Source organism: Excalfactoria chinensis, chromosome 6, assembly GCF_039878825.1.
Source record: "Excalfactoria chinensis isolate bCotChi1 chromosome 6, bCotChi1.hap2, whole genome shotgun sequence".
Lineage (NCBI taxonomy): Eukaryota > Metazoa > Chordata > Aves > Galliformes > Phasianidae > Excalfactoria > Excalfactoria chinensis.
The window spans coordinates 17422288-17442018 of record NC_092830.1 but is presented as its reverse complement, the minus strand read 5'-3'; the positions used below and the strand labels follow the sequence as shown (position 1 = coordinate 17442018).

The following is a 19731-nucleotide window of genomic DNA, read 5'->3' as shown; positions in this document are numbered from 1 at the left end:
CCTCTGCTACACTTTGTCCTCAGTTAAACTGATTTATAGATCCTGGTAAAGAAGAGCAGAATCATCATTCCAGTGACTATTTGGGAAGCAGGAACAGCAGCTCTCTTTTGTGCCTGAGTTCAGAGGCCAATTGCATAAGCACAGTGACCTTTCTGCTGGGAAGAGCGGCATATTGTTCTTAATCCAAAGCTTGTCCCTTCAGTTTCAGCTTCCCATAAATGTAGCACAGGAAGAGTATGTTTGCAGAAAGGTTCTGGTTTCATCAAAGCAGCAACAGCTAGGTCTTTCTCAACCTCCATGTTACTTGATAGTAACACCAAAGACCCCAGTTTCAGACAGCTTGAAGAGGTGTAGGGATTGATATATCATGGAGTTTAACAGTTTTAACAGGGGAAAGTATAAAATAGGGGAAAAAGTAGCTTGCACAGTCTCCCAAGTAAAAAGGAAAAAACACACAACAACAAAACGAGTGAATTATTTTTCCCGTGTTTTTGTTTTTAGCCTATAGCAACTTGCTTAACATAGCAATTTCTTAGATGCAGCTAATAAAAGGCAGTTCTTAGAAAAGTATAGTATTATAAAGGAATTGTTTGTAAAATGAAGACCTCAGAGACATAGAATGGAAAAGCATTTAGTAACTGTGATGTGGATCTAATAAAGAGACCAAAATTAAAAACTCAAAGCAGCAAAAATGTGTCCCCTTTCTTTTGGATATATTTTCCCCCCCCCAAATTCTTGGAACAGGTCTAGGTGTTATCGAAAAGCAATTAGATTGCTTGTCTTAATTAATTCATCGTTCGAATTATTTATTTATTTATTTTGTTAACTCTGTGCCATGTTTCTTGTGCATTCCATTCATTTTTTTTCTGGAAGGTGTGTTTAGTATAATCTGTATTTATTTCACATATTTCTTCAGTTGGAATTCAGCCACATAAAATAAGCACTATGTTTGTTATTCCTTTTGACTGCAGTATTTGAAGAACATTCCCTCTTGGACTTTCTCTTAAAGGCTTCTTTTCCAAGGGTTCTTTATGTCCAGGCCTGTTACTCTTAACAAGCTGAGATGAAAAGATATGTGTCTGACTTGCATTACAGCTTGAATGCATGCCCTCTTGTTTCTGAACTAAAAATGTAGAATTTAGAACTGTTTTGTTACAGAAAGATTCTTAGAAAGCTGTATACTGAATGGGCAATGAGAAAAGCTCTTTTGGACAGTAAGTTTGCCACTAAAATAAATACATACATAAAATGTGTTTCTGTATTGTTGAAATCATTATGTATTATCATACAGTCATACAACTGTAAGACTGGCAGAGCACAGAGGATTGTCCTTGGCAGTGCAGTCTGGTTGGAGACCTGTAACTAGCAGTGTTCCCTAGGGGTCAGTGCTGGGTCCAGTCTTGTTCAACATCTTCATCAATGACCTTTACGAGTGGACAGTGGCCACCCTCACCAAGTTTGCTGATGATACAAAGTTGGGAGGATTGGCTGACACACCTGAAGGCTGTGCTGCCATTCAGCAAGACCTGGACAAGCTGGAGAGCTGGGCGGTAAGAAACCAGATGAGGTTTAACAAAATCAAGTGTAGAGTCTTGCATCTAGGGAGGAATAATTGCATGCACCAGTATAGGTTGAGGGATGACCTGCTGGAGAGGAGCTCTGCAGAGAGGTACCTGGGTGTCCTGGTGTATGACATGAGTTTCAGTAGGGCCAAGTGTCAAGTTCAGCATTTTGGTCATAACAACCCCAGGCAACCCTACAAGTCTTTGGTAAAATTTAGAGGAAAGGGGGAAAAGAAAGAAAGGAAGGAGAAAAAAAAAAAAAAAAAAAAAAAAAAAAAAAAAAAAAGGACAAGATTGAAGCTCTCCCTCAGATTCCTAATTCCTTATGTTTTCCATATAAAGTCAGGTAGGTCTCAAAACTGAGAGTGACTTTAATATCAATCAGGAGTGTATTTTCTCACAGCTCACACCACTGTGGACTGAAGAGAGAAGCACAAAGTTCAGTGACAGTGAAATAAAAATCTTGCCTCTAATGCAATGGCCTTTCATTATAGTGGCCAGGGCTTAGCAAATCAGGCCATTCTCCTATCTGTGGAGTGGTAATTGTGATTAATGTTATCTTCTATCAAGATTGCAAGTGGAGCAAGTAGGTTGAAAAAAAAAAAGCTATATAGAGCTGGAAAAGTACTGATTTTTTGTAGGAGTGCTTTCATAGCTATGGTTAAATAAATAATTGGTTGACTTTTAAAGATTATTTGTCTTGTACTGTTCTAGATGCTCCAGAGGTTCATTTCATTCCACTTTTATTCCCAACAAAGATGGACTGTACAGTCCTTTGAGAATCCAAGATTTTTAGGAGCAACATAAAGTTCTTATTCCCAGTGCCTTGGGCATGTGATGTCTTGTGCCCAAAGCTGTTCCAACAAAACTGGTGAATACACGAGAATGCATAGTATGTAATTTGCTGAAACCTCATACAAGTGTGGCTTTATGTTTATTAGAAAGACATAGTCTTTTAAAAGGAAAAAAAGTCAGTATATTTGATGGTTCAGATATTACTGCAGTGTGCCATTGTATTATCTTATAGGAGACAGTATGGATTTATTAAGGATTATTTTGCATTCAATCTTTGATGCTTTAGAATGATGAAATGTTAATTTAAATGTTATTTACCAAGTCTACTAAAATAAACTTAAAACAGAATATCAGCATAAAGGAATTACTTTTCTTAATCTTAATTTGGAGATAGCTATTTTCTTGACAAAGTGCTGTGTCTGGCAAGAAAGTCAAATCAGTACTTGATAGTAGCCTGTTTGAAGGTACTAATGAACAATTTGAAATTATAGTCATTATTTGCTTTATTGGAAACCTCATAGAGAATATGACTTACACTGGAGACAAGCTTTTTGGTGCAGTGTAAGAATCTAGAACTGCAGGCTACAGACTAGAGAGCTTTGCTGCATAAGGTTCATTTAAAAGTCATGTTTCCAATACAAATTATATGCAGTTGTACAAACATGTCAAAGTTTGGTAAATTGGATTTGTTTAATGTAAACAACATTTAACCAAAATAATAACACAAATTCAAAAGAAAGACACTGTTCTTCCACTTTCAAAAAGTTTGTAAAACTTAACACAAAAAAGAGCTCAACCGTAGTTGTGTGGAAACGGATCAAAAAATCATCAAATCTCAGTAAGGCCAGTTCATAAATAACCTTTCATTTATTTTATTGGTCAAACTTGTCAGTGTTCTAGAGACACTATTAAGGTGCAGGAACACAGATACATTATTTTTCATTGATTGAAGTTGCTTGGACATCAGGGTTAGAATGTGTGAGAGAAGAATTAACTTATTAAAGAATTATTTTCTGCATGTGACAATTGAAAGCGTGGAAAGAAATGATCTTTCAGGCACAAAAACAGTGCATGTAATGTTACATTTAAAAAGGCACATCACAACAAAAAGACACATTTGTAGCATCTGTAAGCACTACTTCTGTAAGTATCAATATTATTGCCCTTCTCCAGACTTCAGTGTGTCCTATTAGGAACTGTACAAGTAGTAGTGATTTCTTTCCTTAAAATTTAACATTTAATATATTGTTTCTGGGAGAATCACAGTACCTGAAATTAGTATTTGCATGTAGACCTCACAGAAAAAAAATAGCACTAATCTAATGAGTACTATAAAGTGTGAATAAAGTTTTTAAACTATAATTCCTAACAATTAGAGTCTTTTGTAGAATCCTATGAAGTACTGAATATTCTTGCCCTAATCCAGGATGTTATTTGGGCATGTAAATAGGTCCTGTTGTTGTCTTCAAAAGCTAACTTACCTCAGTTCTTCATCTGAATTTCAAGATAAACTGAGATACTGATAACTTATGATTATTGTGGAATTAAGGAAGAATTCTTTGTGTCAGCCTGGTTTAGAACAGCAGGATCCAAAACTGTGGGGCAGTGAACAACAGGTTCTTTCCAAAGAAGTCTGTGCAATGCCACAGTTTGATGGGAGTCTGCCAAGGGGCTTAAAGGTCAGTACATACCAAGGTAATGAGTCTAATCTAATGCCTAGGATAAATAGGCTTTCCAGCTGGAACTGGAATGTTTAATTATGCAGATTCATGAGATATATTTTGCTATTAACTGGGGAAGGAAAGGGCTGCACAGAGAAAAATCAGATGAATTTTGTTGTTACTGATCTGGGGAGGAAAACAGAGCTTCCCCAGCTGGGAGGAGATATCTGAGGGATCTGCACTGTCTTACAGTAATACCAGGTAAAATGTTTGCACTGAATTTATCAAGACTTCTCAAAGCAGAAAAAGGATTATAAATTCACACTGACTTAACCCTCCCCCAAAAGCAATGTTAAAGCTCACCATCACAATGCCATTATTAGTTAATGAGTCATTCACCTGCAAACCTGTACTCAGCTGTGACATGGGGCCTACCTTCTACTTTCCTTTTCAAAGAGGGCTGAAATGTATATGGCTGTTCCAGTTTAGCAGGAGTTGAAATAGCTAACTGGTATGTACTGAAGCATGGAAAACTGTAAGGGTTCAAAGTCAGTTATTGTGTCCTCATTTATTACATGCAAATGTACTTTTGCAGTTGCAACTACTACTTTTGTGTAGATTCTCTGAAGAGAGCTTTGGTCTAAAGGGAAGAGAAAATGCTGCTCTACTGTTGACACTGGTGTAGCTTTCGGGGACATTTTGCCTTCCATGGAGGTCAGAAGTTGTTGCCAATTCCCAGTGTTGGCAAGGAAATGTCTGGTTTTCATAGCATCACTATTTGTTTTGATTTAGTCTCCTCCTGTGCAGATTATAGACCAGTAAACCCTTTGTACACTGACTAGTGTGTAATGTTCCAGGTTCTCATAGACCTTAAATAAGTCTTAACTTCTCACTGCTGCCTTTTGGATATTAAATTTCTCAAAGTTTTGCTGTGTCTTTAGCCCGAGGGTTCCGCTGACAGAAATCAGTGTTTTTATTCCCTGATTGCTGTCTCTCTATAATTTTTTTGGTATTACATTGTTCTACATTAGTGGAGGTATCTGTGTTTGAAAAAGGATTTTATTAGTCAAAACTTAGCACAGATGATTTACCCCCTTTCCTTAGTAACTGACAGAAGCCTACAACAGTACATAACCTTTTGTAATATGCAGCCCTTTTGCAGCATATTAGAAATCTCAGAACCAGAAGATTTAGCCTCTTAATACATCTAATTAAAAAGCTGTTGATTTTTGACGGTGGCAGCTAGTAGTAGTATAAGCTGCCTGAGATTTACTGATTCGTTGTTCATTTAACTAAACAGATAATTTTCCCTTATATTTTCCTTACTTAACGATGATGTTTACTGCAGTGAGGATAAAAATGAGCATTTCTTAAAGAGCTGCCTTGAAGGCAAAGAGAAATCATTGCCTTAAACCTGAGGTTTGAACACTGTAATTTTGGATAGCAGAGTTAAGCAGATAACCAGTGTTCTATTGAATATTTCCTGTAATACTGATATATCAAAGGCATAGCATGACTGTGTATCTTTCAAGTACTCAAAGACAGTCTTTCAAGTATTTTTCAAATACTCTGAGGGATGAGTTATCAAATCTGAGCATATTTCAGTCAGATATAAAACTATTTTGAGTACAAAGTACTAGAGCTGCCACTCAGTGCAGATGCTTGTGTCACATTTTATTTCAACAATAGCTTCAATAATTTTTGCAGTCTATCAGCATGAACAGTAATGAAAAACTGGCACAGACTTTCTGGAGGCATTTGTTGATAAAGTATTGAAGTTGGTGCATTCTGCATTCCAGTCAGAAGAATTTTTGTCCTGTGGTAGTTCACAAGTTCACAGGTAAAGTTAAAAGTTACTTGCCGTTTCTCTTCTAAAGCGAGCTGTCTGTTTGTCTGCCATGGAAACCTTTCCTGAGATTTCCTAGTTGTCAAGGATGGGGTTCAGAGTTCATAGAGCTTTTTATTGTGTCTTTTTTAAGGGATAGAGGCTGATTTGCAGCACTATTTAAAGCAAAGATGCCAAATGAAAGTTCCTCGTTTTAAGTTTGTGCTTACACAAAGCTTCTTTGTGGTTTTTTAGGCCTGTCAGACTTGTCAGGCGTGGTAAGAAAAAGTATATTGTTTCCAGCACTTGGATTCCTTTCCTTCTGACATCTGCCACTCTGTAAAGATGATAAATTCCTGCCTCATTAGCCAGGGGTGTGGGATTACAGGCTGACAACACATTAATCACCAGCTTCTGTGGCAGGCTGACTAGCAATAGGCATTGTTAACAAAACTTTTCTAATATGTCACTCTTCTCTATGACAGCCTGTAATCAATCATCTTGATTGACAGTGCTGATAGATTACACTATTTATACTTTGTGTAATGAAAGATAGCGTTTCCACCTACTGTCATTTCTAGGCTAGCAATGGAAGATCACTGAATAGAAACAAACACAACAAAAAATCCCAGACCTCAGCTTGGCATTGTGAAGTTAAGTCAGACAGCATTGTAGGTCTTTTGTGGTAGCTTTCAGATGAGGTGTATTGTTGGGGAACCTGGTATGCACAAGCCTTGAAGTGACTTGAACTGAATGTTACTTTGCTGACTTGGTTGCGATAAGCTGTCAGGTCAAGTTCAGACAGGTAGGAGACTCTGTTAATCTGGCAGCAGTAGCTTCCTTTTCCCATCTTTTCTTTCTTCTCCAGCTGCACCCCAGCCCAGTCAAGATGAGAGATTATTTAGATGTTGATTAAGTATGTGTACTTCATGATTTAGAAGGCAAAATTATGCGTGTTTCCCGTAATTGTATGGTGCAGGGAAAGTAAACACAGGGAGGAAGTGCAAAGCCATCTTGCCAAGACAGAGCAGAATCTATGTTGAAGCTTGTTAGCCTCTTAAGCTTAGAAAACTAGAAACAAGATCAAGATTAAAGTACATAATTAAATAACTTTCTAGTTGTAGAATCACTTGATTATGGACTTCAATTACTCTTAAAATTCTGAAATAAATTGTAGTGAGTTGTATTGAAAAATTTAACAGTAGCTATCCAATAAGAACTAAAGTTTACTGTTGAAAGTCTGTTAGCTTGAATGTTTTTATACAATCAGCAATATTTATAAATCTTCATTTCTACGTGCGCCCTGAGATTTTTTGTCAGTAATTTTATTTCTTTATCTTCTTACCTGTGTGTCCTTATGTGCTAAATTTTGGTGGTGTTTGTTTTTTTTCTTTCCCTCACATTGAAAATATTCATATGCTCACTCATAATAAGAAGCTTAAAATCAACCTTTTGATAAGGAAATAGGAGTTGGAGCTTAAATTACAGTATGGGAGTTGAGCTAAATTTAGGCAGTTGAACAGGAACAGGGGTGAAGTTCATCTAAACTTTAATCTCCCTGAGAAGAGTTTCATTGTGAGGCCACAATGATTAATGAGAAACCTGACCATCTGATTAAGCCCCTCTGTGTCACAAGACATGATTAGTAGGTGACAGAGACTGTAACAGTATCCAGCCAAGCCTTGTTTCTTTCACAGCTTAGACTGTTATATGATTAATGTCCCCAAGGGCTATCTCCAGGTCAGGCAGGGAGAACCTGTCAGAACAGGTGGAAGTGACAAATTCTGTAGAAACTCCTTTTGCAAGAGCGGCAGCATGCAAGAATGGATGAATGGGGAGGATTCCAGATGGGCTGGTTGACCTTTCTGTACTCTGAACAGACACCAAGAGCATCATGGGAATGAAACATAGTAAGTATCAAAAACTACAGATGTTCCATAGTTATTGAAGAATTATAGCATTGCCAAGGTGGGTTGGTAAAATGCACTACACATCATACAAGTTATCGCCAGCGGTTTATGCTTTCTGATATGCTACAGGAGACTGTAGATCTAGCGTGTGTGTGTATAGACTAGATAAAATACCACACACTGTGTTTTATGGCATGAAAGGAAGATTCTTTTCTTCAGTACAGATAAGGCTTGATAGAGTTGATGCTTTAGTATAGCATTTTCCTGTGCTAGTATATATAATCTATCTCATTCTCATCAATACTGCTCCATTTAGGGCAAGACAATCTTGGAAGTTAAAATAGTTTATAAAAATCCTCATTCCTTTTTATTAGGTGGTGGTGATCTAGTAAGATATTTTATATCTTCCAGAGTACTTTCACCTCATAGGTCATAGGTTAAAATCCCATCTTAAGTATCTTGATGTGCTCTACCTTGCATTATCACAGAACACAGGATTAACAAGGAGATTGCTAATAATGTCATCTTTCAGAGAAATAGAACTTTTCATGTTATCATACAAATGGTATAATATATCTTTGTTGTGCTGCAGAGGCAGAGCAAGAGATGTTAACAGTGGCATCCTTAGGAAATTCTCACAGCATGAACTTAGTATTTGAAACAAAACCAAAAACTGAAAGCAGAGAATAGAATCTCTTTTTCCCAAATGAAGAATTTTACTTTAAGTTTTATTTATGTTATATCATTTCTGTTGATGTTTTGTACTATCTTTAGCCATTTATAATCTCGGTTTCTTTTTCTTGTTTTAGCATATGCAGAGTAACTTTCTCAGTTTAATGTTTCACATCAATTTTCTCTTACATTATGATTTTTTTTTCTCATCCTTACCTTAGAAAACAATGGTTTATTTCCATTTTAGAGATAGAAATGTGCAGTACACAAATCAGACGAAGCATGCACAAGCTAATTTATTGTGGTCCAATGTTAGGATTTTACAATCCATCAACTTCAGCCTATGCTTTCGCCAGTTCAAGAGGAGCCATTCTGAATAAGGGCTCTTAGATTTTCTGCTTTTTGCCACCATTTGAACTGTCAGAGCCAGGTTTAGGTATGGTAAATGCCGTGCTTCCCTGAGCAAATCGGCTCCCATATGCTATAATTTACAGTTTCTGAGTTGCTATTGGCTAGGCAAAAGGTCATCTTTCAGAGTGGTTTTTGCAATATAGAATTAATAAAGGGAACAGACACACTTCAGTGGACCAGTGACCAGAGATGGTAAAACTCCTCTCTGTGCACAGTTCCAAAATGACAAATAGAATATAGATAAGAAAATAAACTCTAAAAGCTACAAAAGGAGTAGATCAGAATCCCTCCAGAGACGGAAGTCCAGCCATGTCTATTTGATTTCTGTTTTCTATTTTTTGTTGAAAAATCCACAAAGTCAGAAATCTGTAGTATAATAAAGGTTTTAATAGCAATTCCAAGTAACATTTTTTACTATGCTCCCACAAATATGATGATAGATAAATTGTGACAACTTATCTTGTGAATAGTTGGCCTAGCTATTGTTTGTTTCAAACTTAACTATCGTTGGCTTTCTTTGTTTTGTTTTGTTTTTCAAGCTTTTGTCACCATATATCCTTTCCTGTATGTTGCTCTGTAAGTCAGAATTTGAGCCTGGGTATGAATTGCTTGTCAGATGCAGGAGGAAACAAGACTGACTTTTTAACCTTCTGTGCAACCCAGGGGGAAAATGAAAGCTGTATCAGCAATCAGAAAGCATATAGTTTTACTACCTAAAAGAGGATAAATAAGAGTGGGTTAATTTTAAGGGTAATCTGATAAGCCAGATGCAGAAAATCAGTGTCCCGGTGGGATATTCTGAAGTTACCCAAGTCCTTCCACAAGGTTTGAAATAATATGTTTCAATATGACTGCGCTAGCAACTTATGCTGTTTGTCTCATATAGTCTGGCACCAGAAGCACCTGAGTTGATTTTAGAATCATATAAACTTTTGAGTTGGAAGGGGCCCTTAAAGGCCATCTAGTCCAACTATGGACAGGGATATGTACAGCTTGATCAGGTTGCTCAAGGCCCTGTCTAGCCTGAACTTGAATTTCTGAAAGAATGAGGCAAAAAGATGACCACTTAAAATTCTGTGCTCTAGTCATTAAACTATGTAATAAATAGAGGTGCTCTGAATCATTGGCTTATTCTTGTTACAGGAAAAAGCTGAACAGAAGAATATGTACTGTAATGTCAGGATTTTCTGTAAACTGGCAGTGTTTTTTTGTTTGTTTGTTTATAACATAGACATTTACAGTGTGAATTCTGCTCTGCTTTATTTCTACGTGAAAATGTACTGTGCTGATAAGTATGTATAATTTTCTTGGTGTAATCCATTTTATACTTTGTATCAGGACTGTACAAAAGAGATTCTTCCTCATATTGTACTAACTCCCATACCACTTTTCAGTAGATTTTCAAAGAACACAATGCAGTATGCCAATAATGAGTTTAGAAAGTATGTATGACGTTCCTGATAATGTGACATTTTTTTTCTTACTTTTACTCTTCATTTCATCTTAATTAGTCCCAGTAGAAAAGATTGATCTTTTTTTTTTTTTTTTTTTTTTTCTTTTTTTTTTTTTTTTTTTTTTTTTTTCCTTCTTTTAAGCCTCGTAGCTAACATCTGTTGGTATTCCTGGGGTCATTCTTGCACTGTCCTATGTTTGACATTTCTTGCAAAAGAAGAGGCATTTGTTCATATTGACATTAGCTGCCTCTGTATCTCTCAGCGGTGCAGATGGCTTGTGAATAAAGACATCAAGCTAATAAGCAAGATGACAAGCCTTGATAGTACTGGGGCTCCTCACACTTAAGTGGCAGGGTAGCATAGATTGCTTTTGCTGGAAAGGTGCTTGGTCTGCTGGCACTAAAGCATATGGAATTAGTTACAAATGCAGCAAGAACTTAAGAAAAGAATAGTACCATGAAAATCCCTGGACGACTGCAATCATTTCTTCAGTGTAGTATTTTTTATTTCCTTGAGTGGCAACACTTAAAGCAAAGTATATGCAAATGGAAGAGAGATACTGAATTTACTGTAGATAGTGAGTGGGACTGCTTAAAGCATTAGGATAATGCATTGCTGAAAGGCTTCTTCATTGCATTGTTTGCTTGTGTGATAATGTTGGAAGGATACAAGAAGTCTCTTGTGGAACAAGAAAGATGAAAACAGAAGTAAATCTATATGAGGATGCATAAGATACACTGTAAATGCGTGTTAAAATACTGTCATAAGAAAATGCCATGGAGTCCCAAATATGAAATGTCTGTGTTGACCTGCAGTAGTCACTTATGCTATTATGTGATGAAGACACACTAGAAGAACCTGGACGTTCAAAATGTAAAAAACAAAGTGTGAAAGCGAACGTTGATTAGGGTTAAAAGAAAAGAAAAGAAAAAAAAAAAAAAAGAAAGAAAAAAAAAAGGAAAATTAATAAGTTTTTAAGGTATTGATGTGGCAGTTGTTTGGAATGGTTACTGGCTTGGAGATCTTAGCTCTGTGAGGTGTATTAGTGCTTTTTTAGAGCTTATGTAAGTTCAGAGAAATCAAGTGGATTTTTCTTAATCAAGGCAGGTTCCAAATGCAGACATTTTATAGAAAACACAAAGAATGATTTTCAGTATTATTGTCATGGTATTAAAACTAGATAAAAAGGGGAAAGAAGGAATGTAGCTTCTTCCCCCTACTTTGAATGGGAATAGCTTCATTTTAAGAGAGGAAACATTTTTGACACCCGCTGTAAAGCTAGTAAGCTACTCTGTAACAAAGGAAAAGCAATCTTGTTTGTAATACTTCCACTTCGTGGAAAGCAGAAAGAGAACAAATATAAGAATGAAAACCACATCTTTATTTTTTAAATTCAATATAAGGTATATAATTATTACTGGGTGAAATTCTCATTAAAAAAAAAAAAACAAAACCTAAGCAACAGAGGACAGTCACTTAAAAACATTTTGAGATGTACTTCAACCCAATGAAAAAGTCATTATTTTTTCCAAGCTGTTCTTGAAAAAAATAAAAATAAAAATCACATTTGATATATTTACTAAAACCCAAGTGAGCAATACAATTAAGAATGATCGTGTGTATTGTTGTGGAATGTTTTGGTCTACTATAGCTAGGGACTACTGTAATTTTCAGGAATATCATGTTTTCTCACTTACTCAGGACAATTTTTGAACTTCTCAAGATGAAAATTATTTTCAAATACTTTAATTAGGGATTTTAACAATTTTACCTCCTGCTTAGTAGAGCTTTGAAGGGACATGCCTGCATCAAGAGTCATTTACATCAGTGAAGATTTAGGAGTGTGTTTGTCTGTAATGTATGATATAAATATTGATGACATTAGACAGTTATTGTATTTAACAAGATAGTTATTGTATTTAACAATATATGAAACTGCCTTCTTTCCTCACCCCAATTTTAAGAATTCGCGATGAAGCAGTCAGATAATAACTTTTAAAGGAGGTTCCCAGAATTTTCAAATATTAGTTAGTTAAATTTATTTGTGTATCTCTTTAAATGAGAGGGAAAAGTGGCAAATTACACTTGCATGATTTTTTGAGATTATGTCACATATATTAGATGCATGAAGAGACATGGAGGTAAAAGTTCAAAGCTGTCCTGGTAATTTCAAAGTTTAAGATCTGAAGTTCCAGAACTGCTTATTTTAAAAAGTGATTTTTGAAAATGCTGCTTGATGACCAAAAGACAATGTTTTAAGGAGAAAGTGATCCAAGGGGTCTTAGCAGTAGCTGTAGCTTCTGGGAGAATAATATGAAGCCTTAACTACCAAGATTTTGATTCATTCCTTTGATTTAAGAGGCTGCAAGTCCAAGGATGTTGACAGAAATGGTGCCTTATTGTATAGCTATCAGATTTTAGGCCACTTACCAAACTTGAAAACCAACAGTGACTTAGGCTTGCTAGCATTCAGTTTTTTGAATTCAAGGACAGTTTTTAGATAAGTGGTCTTGTGTATCCAGAGCTCTTATCAGCTTAAATACTTTATGTCCAGCTAAAGAGAATTGCTCTTTCTTTGCTTCGTCAGACCTGTTGCCCTTTGTGCACTTGTTATGATCTTTTCTTCTTATTTTTCATGATCTAAGTGTCTCATCAGAGCACTTTATACTCTGCACCATGCCGTCTCCAAAGTATGGGCTGTCATTGGAGAAAACCGGCTTTGCTCTGTGTGACTTCTTCCAAATTTAATTTGTTGTGTTCCTCCCTCGATTAATATTAACCATTAAGGAAATTCTAGTCTAGACCTATTAGGATGTTATCTGATAGTGACTTTGCTTATACATGGCTAAATTGGCTATTGATAATTTATTCATATAAGTCTTATTGTGTCATAATATGAAGCCATGTGATTTTAGTAGGGAAATTGCTTCTTTCTTGAAAGTGCTGGTAATTGTACTGCCTTAAAACAAACAAACAAATAAATAAAATTGACAGACACAAAGATGATGCTTGAAGACTATGTGTCAAATTAATCCTGCAAGTGAGAGAAATCTTCAGTTTAATACTCACACAGTAGGCTGTCTCACAATAAGTATGATATGTTTTACACTAAGGTATTTTTAAAAACTGTGTAGTCATTTGTAACAAATGGTTTTAAACACTCCTCAAGGAATCCTCTGTACAAGGTCTTTCTAGTGCTAAAAAGACAGAGTATAGCAGAAGAAATTATGAGAACCTGAAGAGAGGCTGATTTTTGTACAAATATGAAAAACTTTTTATCTTCAGTTTTCACTGTATACAAGTTGAACATTTCTGAAAAATACATACCCAGTTTTATTTATGCTGAAGAATTTGGGAAGCTGGGAGAACATGTAGGGAAATATATTGCTAGTTCTTGGTTCTAGCTGGTAGCACTCATGGATGCTTGCAGGTGTATTGGAACAGTGTTTGTGTGTACAGGCTTACATAATCAGTGCATATGTGTATATTATCTTGATGTGAAATAATTTGAAGAAAGCCAGCTGAAGAATAACATATCCAGATATTGCTGAGTGGTGCTTTTATTGTAAGGCTAGGAACCACTTAGAGCTACCATCAGGGAGAGGCTGGATCACTCACTTTTCTTAGAGCAGAGCTCTAACCTCTTTTAGACCTTATTCATCTAAATGCAGGAGAAAAAAAAAAAATTAAAAAAATTGTGAATCAAATACGGTTTTTCACTTGTGAATTTACATACTTCTGCTTTCCACTTTGATTTCTTTTAATGACTTTTTGTATTATTTCATTGGTATTTATAAGCAGGAAGTTTCTGTGTAGGCTGTGTTTGTCCCCTTCTCCTTCAATCACACATTCCCTTATAACTTGATATTCCCCATGGATCTCCTCTTTTGAGAGAAGTCTTTATGATTTAAAGTAACTTTACATGTCAATGGCTTTTAGTTAAAAACAAATTATTTGTTGTTTTGAAAATAAACTAAGATCTGTTTAATCTGCACATAGAATTGTAGAATCATGAAGGCTGGAAAAGACCTCTAAATCATCTAGTTCAACTTTCCACCTACTAACAATACTGCCCACTAACCTGTGTCCCTCAGTGTCACATCTCCACAGTCCTTGAACACTCCCAGGTATAGTGACTCCGTCCTGGACAGCCTGCTCCAGTGCTTGCTCACTTTTATGGAGAACTTTTTCCTAATATCCAACCTGAACCTCCCCTGGCACAAGTGGAGGCCATTCCCTCTTGTCCTATTGCTGGTGACTTGGGAGAAGAGGCTGACACTCACCTTGCCACAAGCTCCCTTCAGGTAGTCATAAAGAGCTATAAGATGTCCCTTGAGCCTCCTCTTCTTCAGAGTGAACAACCCCAGTTTCCTCAGTGGCTCCCCATTTGACTTGTGCTCCAGACCCTTCACAGCTTTGCTGTCCTTCTATGGATATGCTCCAGGGCCTCAGCATCTTTCTTGTATGTTCTGGTTGAGATGCTGCTTACTGTAATGATTGGCAGTGTGCTGCTAGCTTATCATCTCATGAGACACTGGAAAACTTTTACTGATCATGTTATGATTAGTTTGATTCTTCAGTATGTAAGCCTTGAGTTCTTAATGTGATCCTGTCATTGTAAAAAACTTCCAAGGTACTAAAAAATGTTGCATGATGGGAAAGCATAAAACCCCTTTTGAATTATCTTAACATGAAACAATAAAAAGTGTCATTTGTATTACTTATTTGTGTTAGATCTGGACTGTCATATACCAGTTTCCCCTCATAATAAGTATTTTTGATAATGATTTTTTTTTTTTCCTAAATTAATCAGTCTTTGTCTCTAGAGTGTCTCAGTTTTATAGTGCATCATTTTTGAGCTGTGTATTTGCACAACATGTTTTGCAGGACCTTGTGATATTCCAAAGGGAATATATGATACCCCAGTGACAATCAGCTTTACAAGGTCTTGTGGGTGGAGGCCTGCTTCAATTTGGTACTGCTTATACTACTTTGCTGAGTTGAAATGTTCTGAGGCAAATTGAACATGATAGGTGCAAAGTGAACACTAGGAAGTATTTTTAGATGGACTTTCTGTTATGAATCATGAATAATTTTGCCACGAGATATGGTAGATGCTGCAAGTTTTAGGAGGTTTTAGAATATGACTGCCAATAGTTATGGGGGGGAAAAACCAACAAAGACTGATTCACATAAGCACACAGAAAAGGGTATGCATTAGCTTAAAAAATGAAGAAAAAAATAAAATCATTTATATGATATTTATATAGAGAGACAGCATAGGGATGTGTGGAAGCCATTGGAAGAAAGAACTTGCATTTGTTGTTTGATGTCTCATCTACAAAATCTTTAGAGGTAGTGTGTAGAGCAAACATGATGAGACACTTGTATTTTAACATTTTCAGTTGTATTTTTATAGCGGTTTATACTGCAGAATGCAAGTACATTGTAACCGTGTGTGTGCATTGATCCTTGGAGTGTATATGAAACTAAAATGCTTATCTCAAGCTGAATCTCTACAGTGTACTTCATACTGCAGTTTAAGTATCATAGCTATTGAACAGTGAGGAAATGTTAGAAGGCAGCTCGCATTATGTTTGTTTAAATTTTTTTGAAATGCAGCTATTTAGAAGACTACACTTCATTGAATTCTAGTTTTATTACTTCTAATTTCTGGTTACTATTTATCTCCAGCACTCATTATGCCTATTATTATGTTTACCATGTAATTTATTTTAGTTTCCTTAACATTTTTGCTACCGTGAAACTTTTTGTATACATTAAAACCTACATATGTATACAAACCTAACAAGGAACAGTCTTTGTTCCCTTGAATTTTCATTGGTGAAATAGAGATTTTTAGGAATCTTTTTATTCCCAGATGTAGCTATGTTAATTTTTTAGAACTTGTCTTTATCTGAGTAAAAAATTAGGATGCTAGGTAAGTTAAGAAGGGGCTTATCTGATACAAATCATTGCATGACATTTTTTTATTGATTGTGATGTGCCAAATAATCCAAATGGCAGATTAAATTTATGTTGGGTGTTAGTAAAACTTTTTAATACAGGTCAATGAATTCATAGACAGTTTTACAAGCCTTGAGCAGCAATTACTTGAAGCAACCAATCTGCTTGTATTGCTGAATGAATTGCCAATACAGTTACAGCCTGTGTTGTATCCTGGAAAATTTTGGCCTATTGCATTAACTAGCTTTTGTATGAATTGTCCCTTTTGTTTCAGACAGTTGTCTCATAACTTTAGCTGTTTGTTTCAAGTAAAGATTAGTTTTATTGTTAGCAGTGTTGAAACTGTTTTTTGAAACCAGTCTACTGTCTTCAAAAAATTTTAATGAGTTGGTAAAATGCATTTGAACAAGTATAAATCTTTTAAAGACTTTTTAGGCTCTGTGAGTAATACAAACAAGTTTTAACAAATCCTCAGCTTTATTAAAAAAGAACCTGAAAGTATCTGTTGATGCTTGATCCCTTCACTTAATGAGTAAAATGCTTAGTTCTTACATCAGATGTTTTACAGGTTTTACCTCAAGGTACATGGTATATATTTGCTGTGTTTTATAGAAAAGGCATAAGTATGCTGGAGCAAAACTGTTGCAATAGCTTGCTACTCTGATGCATGTTTAGAGGTCCGTATCTCCAGTTTGGGTTGTAAACTGCATTTATGTCTTAACCGTAGCAAACCGGCAGTCCTGTGGAATGTGAACAAAGTTTTAAAACTAAATATACCATAGCTTTGAAATTTCCACATCAGGTAAGTACCAGGAGCATACTTCTTTGTTCCACTTGTTAAATCAATTGAAGAGAAACTCACTGATCTTTTACTGGTTTTAGTCTTCAGCTAAGAATTTTGGAATTGAACAGGCTAATTTAACTCTGAGAGCCTGTGACAATATTGTGTACTGCTGCCCACAAAAATATGTTTGTAGCTACTGGAATTTTTCTTTATTTGTTTAATGATCTTCAAATATATGTCTAATGCAGTTTGCATATGTTTGCTTCAATTTGTGAATTAGTTTTTACTGTTTCTGCTGTTGCTGGCTCTGGAGAAAAGTGTTGCCTGCATTTTTTACTAATAAGTGGAATAATGAATGAAGATGGACCCATCAGAAAATTATTTTTCTGGGGTTGCTCTCACAAGGTGATTGTCTCTAAAGGTAAATATTGATTGAGAGGTGCAGAATCTTATGGTAACATTTGAAGAGCCTAATGCACTAGGATACTCAGGTACACAGTAAAATTTCTGTGAATATTTAACTGGAAAAAAGTTTCTTAGAGATTAGAATTAGATAAGAAACAACATGTTTGGGCTTATCATGTGATTATTACAGTGAATATTGGTATTGTTTTTAACTATAACTTGTATCAATGTGACACAGAAAGAATCACAGGATTTTGAATGTGAGAACTGCAGTTCGGAATAGTGGAAATACCTCTTAATTCAGAGCTTAGTCAGGTTAGTTATCTGATTTACATGTTCCTTGCTAAATGAAATATATTAAGTTTGTAACAGAGTAGAGAATTTAACACTCTTGAGATGATAACATTTTTTCAGGGGACCAAAGATATGAAATTTTCATGGATCCTTGTAAAAATCTATTGAAGTGCTTCTTAAATGTCCTGTTCATTAGGCATATGTGTAACTCAGGGAACAGCACTCAGAACTAATGACTAAAGGACTAAAGCTCTGTTCATTAGATGTGATGCGTGTATGAGCAAACATTCATTTTGGGTTTTTAAACTAATAGCTATGACTGGTAACAGCTACAATAAAATCTTAAACTTTACACAAAAGGTTAGATTTCACTGGTAGTAGATATCACTTGGTCTGTAGCTAGGTACTCTGGAGTCAGCTCTAGTGCATACTGCTTGTTCCTGAAATGTGGAGTCTTTCAGTAAACCTTTCCCTCCCAGAATCTGCCTGACAATTAGCTTCTCTGCTTATAATGGATCTCTTTGCTGACATCTGTCATTATATGAAAACCTATTAATTTTCTCTTCCTAACTTCTAAGAACATGGTTATTGGTTTATTTGTTTTGTTTTGTTTCCAAAATCTTGTATATATACTTCCATTTTTAAAAACCTGGCTTCTTGCCTTTTGCAAAATGTAGTTTTCGACTTCTTCAAACACCATTTTCTGCCATCTAGAACAAGGCCAAATTGTTTTCCCTATTCTTCAGTCCATTAGCTCCAATCTAATTTCATTTCACTTAGTGATCACATAAGAAGTACTGATAGCCTGTTGCATCTGCTGTCAGAAACATAACAGCAGAAGTCTTCAGAGATAAATTACTCATTTGGGAGAAAAGACATTCCATAGTACATTCAGTACACACAGAAAATGAGAGTCCTCAACATTTTCCAGGTACATACATGTTTCTTCAGTGCCCTCATTTGTATATTTTTTAATGTAAAATGACATTTGTTGCTGAATGATACCTAGGAAGAATAAATCCAGAAAGCCGAAGGGGAGGTGCTAGCACAAGTCACCCTGCTTTCTTTCAGCACAACCCATCTGCACTAACAGACCTAATTTTATCAGAGACTGTATGTGGAATCTTGGCTAGTCTTTTGCCTTTTCTGTATTGTTGGAATGATAATCTCAGTGTATTTTGCTGAAGTAACTCTTTGAATGCACTTGCTGCACGTTTTTAAAAGAAGAAGTTTCTTAGGATTTATTTTATTTTTTTATTTTTATTCTAGTAAAACTATGGAAGCAATTTTATAAAATTTTTTGTTCATGCCATAAGATAAAATTAGTAGCATGCTGGCATTTTATTTGAGATGATTACAAACTTCTGCAACAAATGTCCTGTAAGTATCGCTGAAGCTGCTGCAGTCTATGTCTTCTGAGCAAAATGTCCACAGAGAAATACAGATTCCTACACTTTACACAGGATAGCTACTTAAACTCTACAGCTCTACAATGCCAGGGAATGTGATAATCTTTTCAGATCTCATTCAAAATAATAATAATAATTTTAAAAAAAATTAAAAAAAAGTTGTATCCCAGCTCTGAAGTTCAGGATGTGTGGTGAAGAGTGTTGACATGACACAGATTCTTTTTCCATTAAGTTATTTTGCATCTTCCTATTCATTAGACTTGAGGCAATTTTAAAGAAGTTGTAATCTTCATGGAAATTCATGTAGTTGGGAGGGTCACAAGAATACTCTTTTCCCCTACTTATTCTTTAGAATTTTTTTTTCTGTTTTTGTTTGTTTGTTTGTTTAATTCTGGTGTCTTTTAAATAAAACTATACATGTTTTCTCTTCCTCACACCAAAAGAGAAAAAAAATGCAGCTGTATTTATCTTCTGGACAAACCCCATTACTTTAATCTTGTTCTATGAATGCTGATAACTCTAGTACAGTTTCTAATAAGCATCTATCCAAATAGCAGATGGTTACATTTTAGCATTAGAAAA

General features: G+C 35.5%; 1 protein-coding gene across 1 annotated transcript in view; it reads left to right on the top strand.

Moving 5' to 3' along the window:
• Positions 1-19731, top strand: part of LRMDA (leucine rich melanocyte differentiation associated) — a 618381-nt gene that overhangs the window by 379438 nt on the left and 219212 nt on the right. The gene's annotated exons all lie outside the window — the stretch shown is intronic.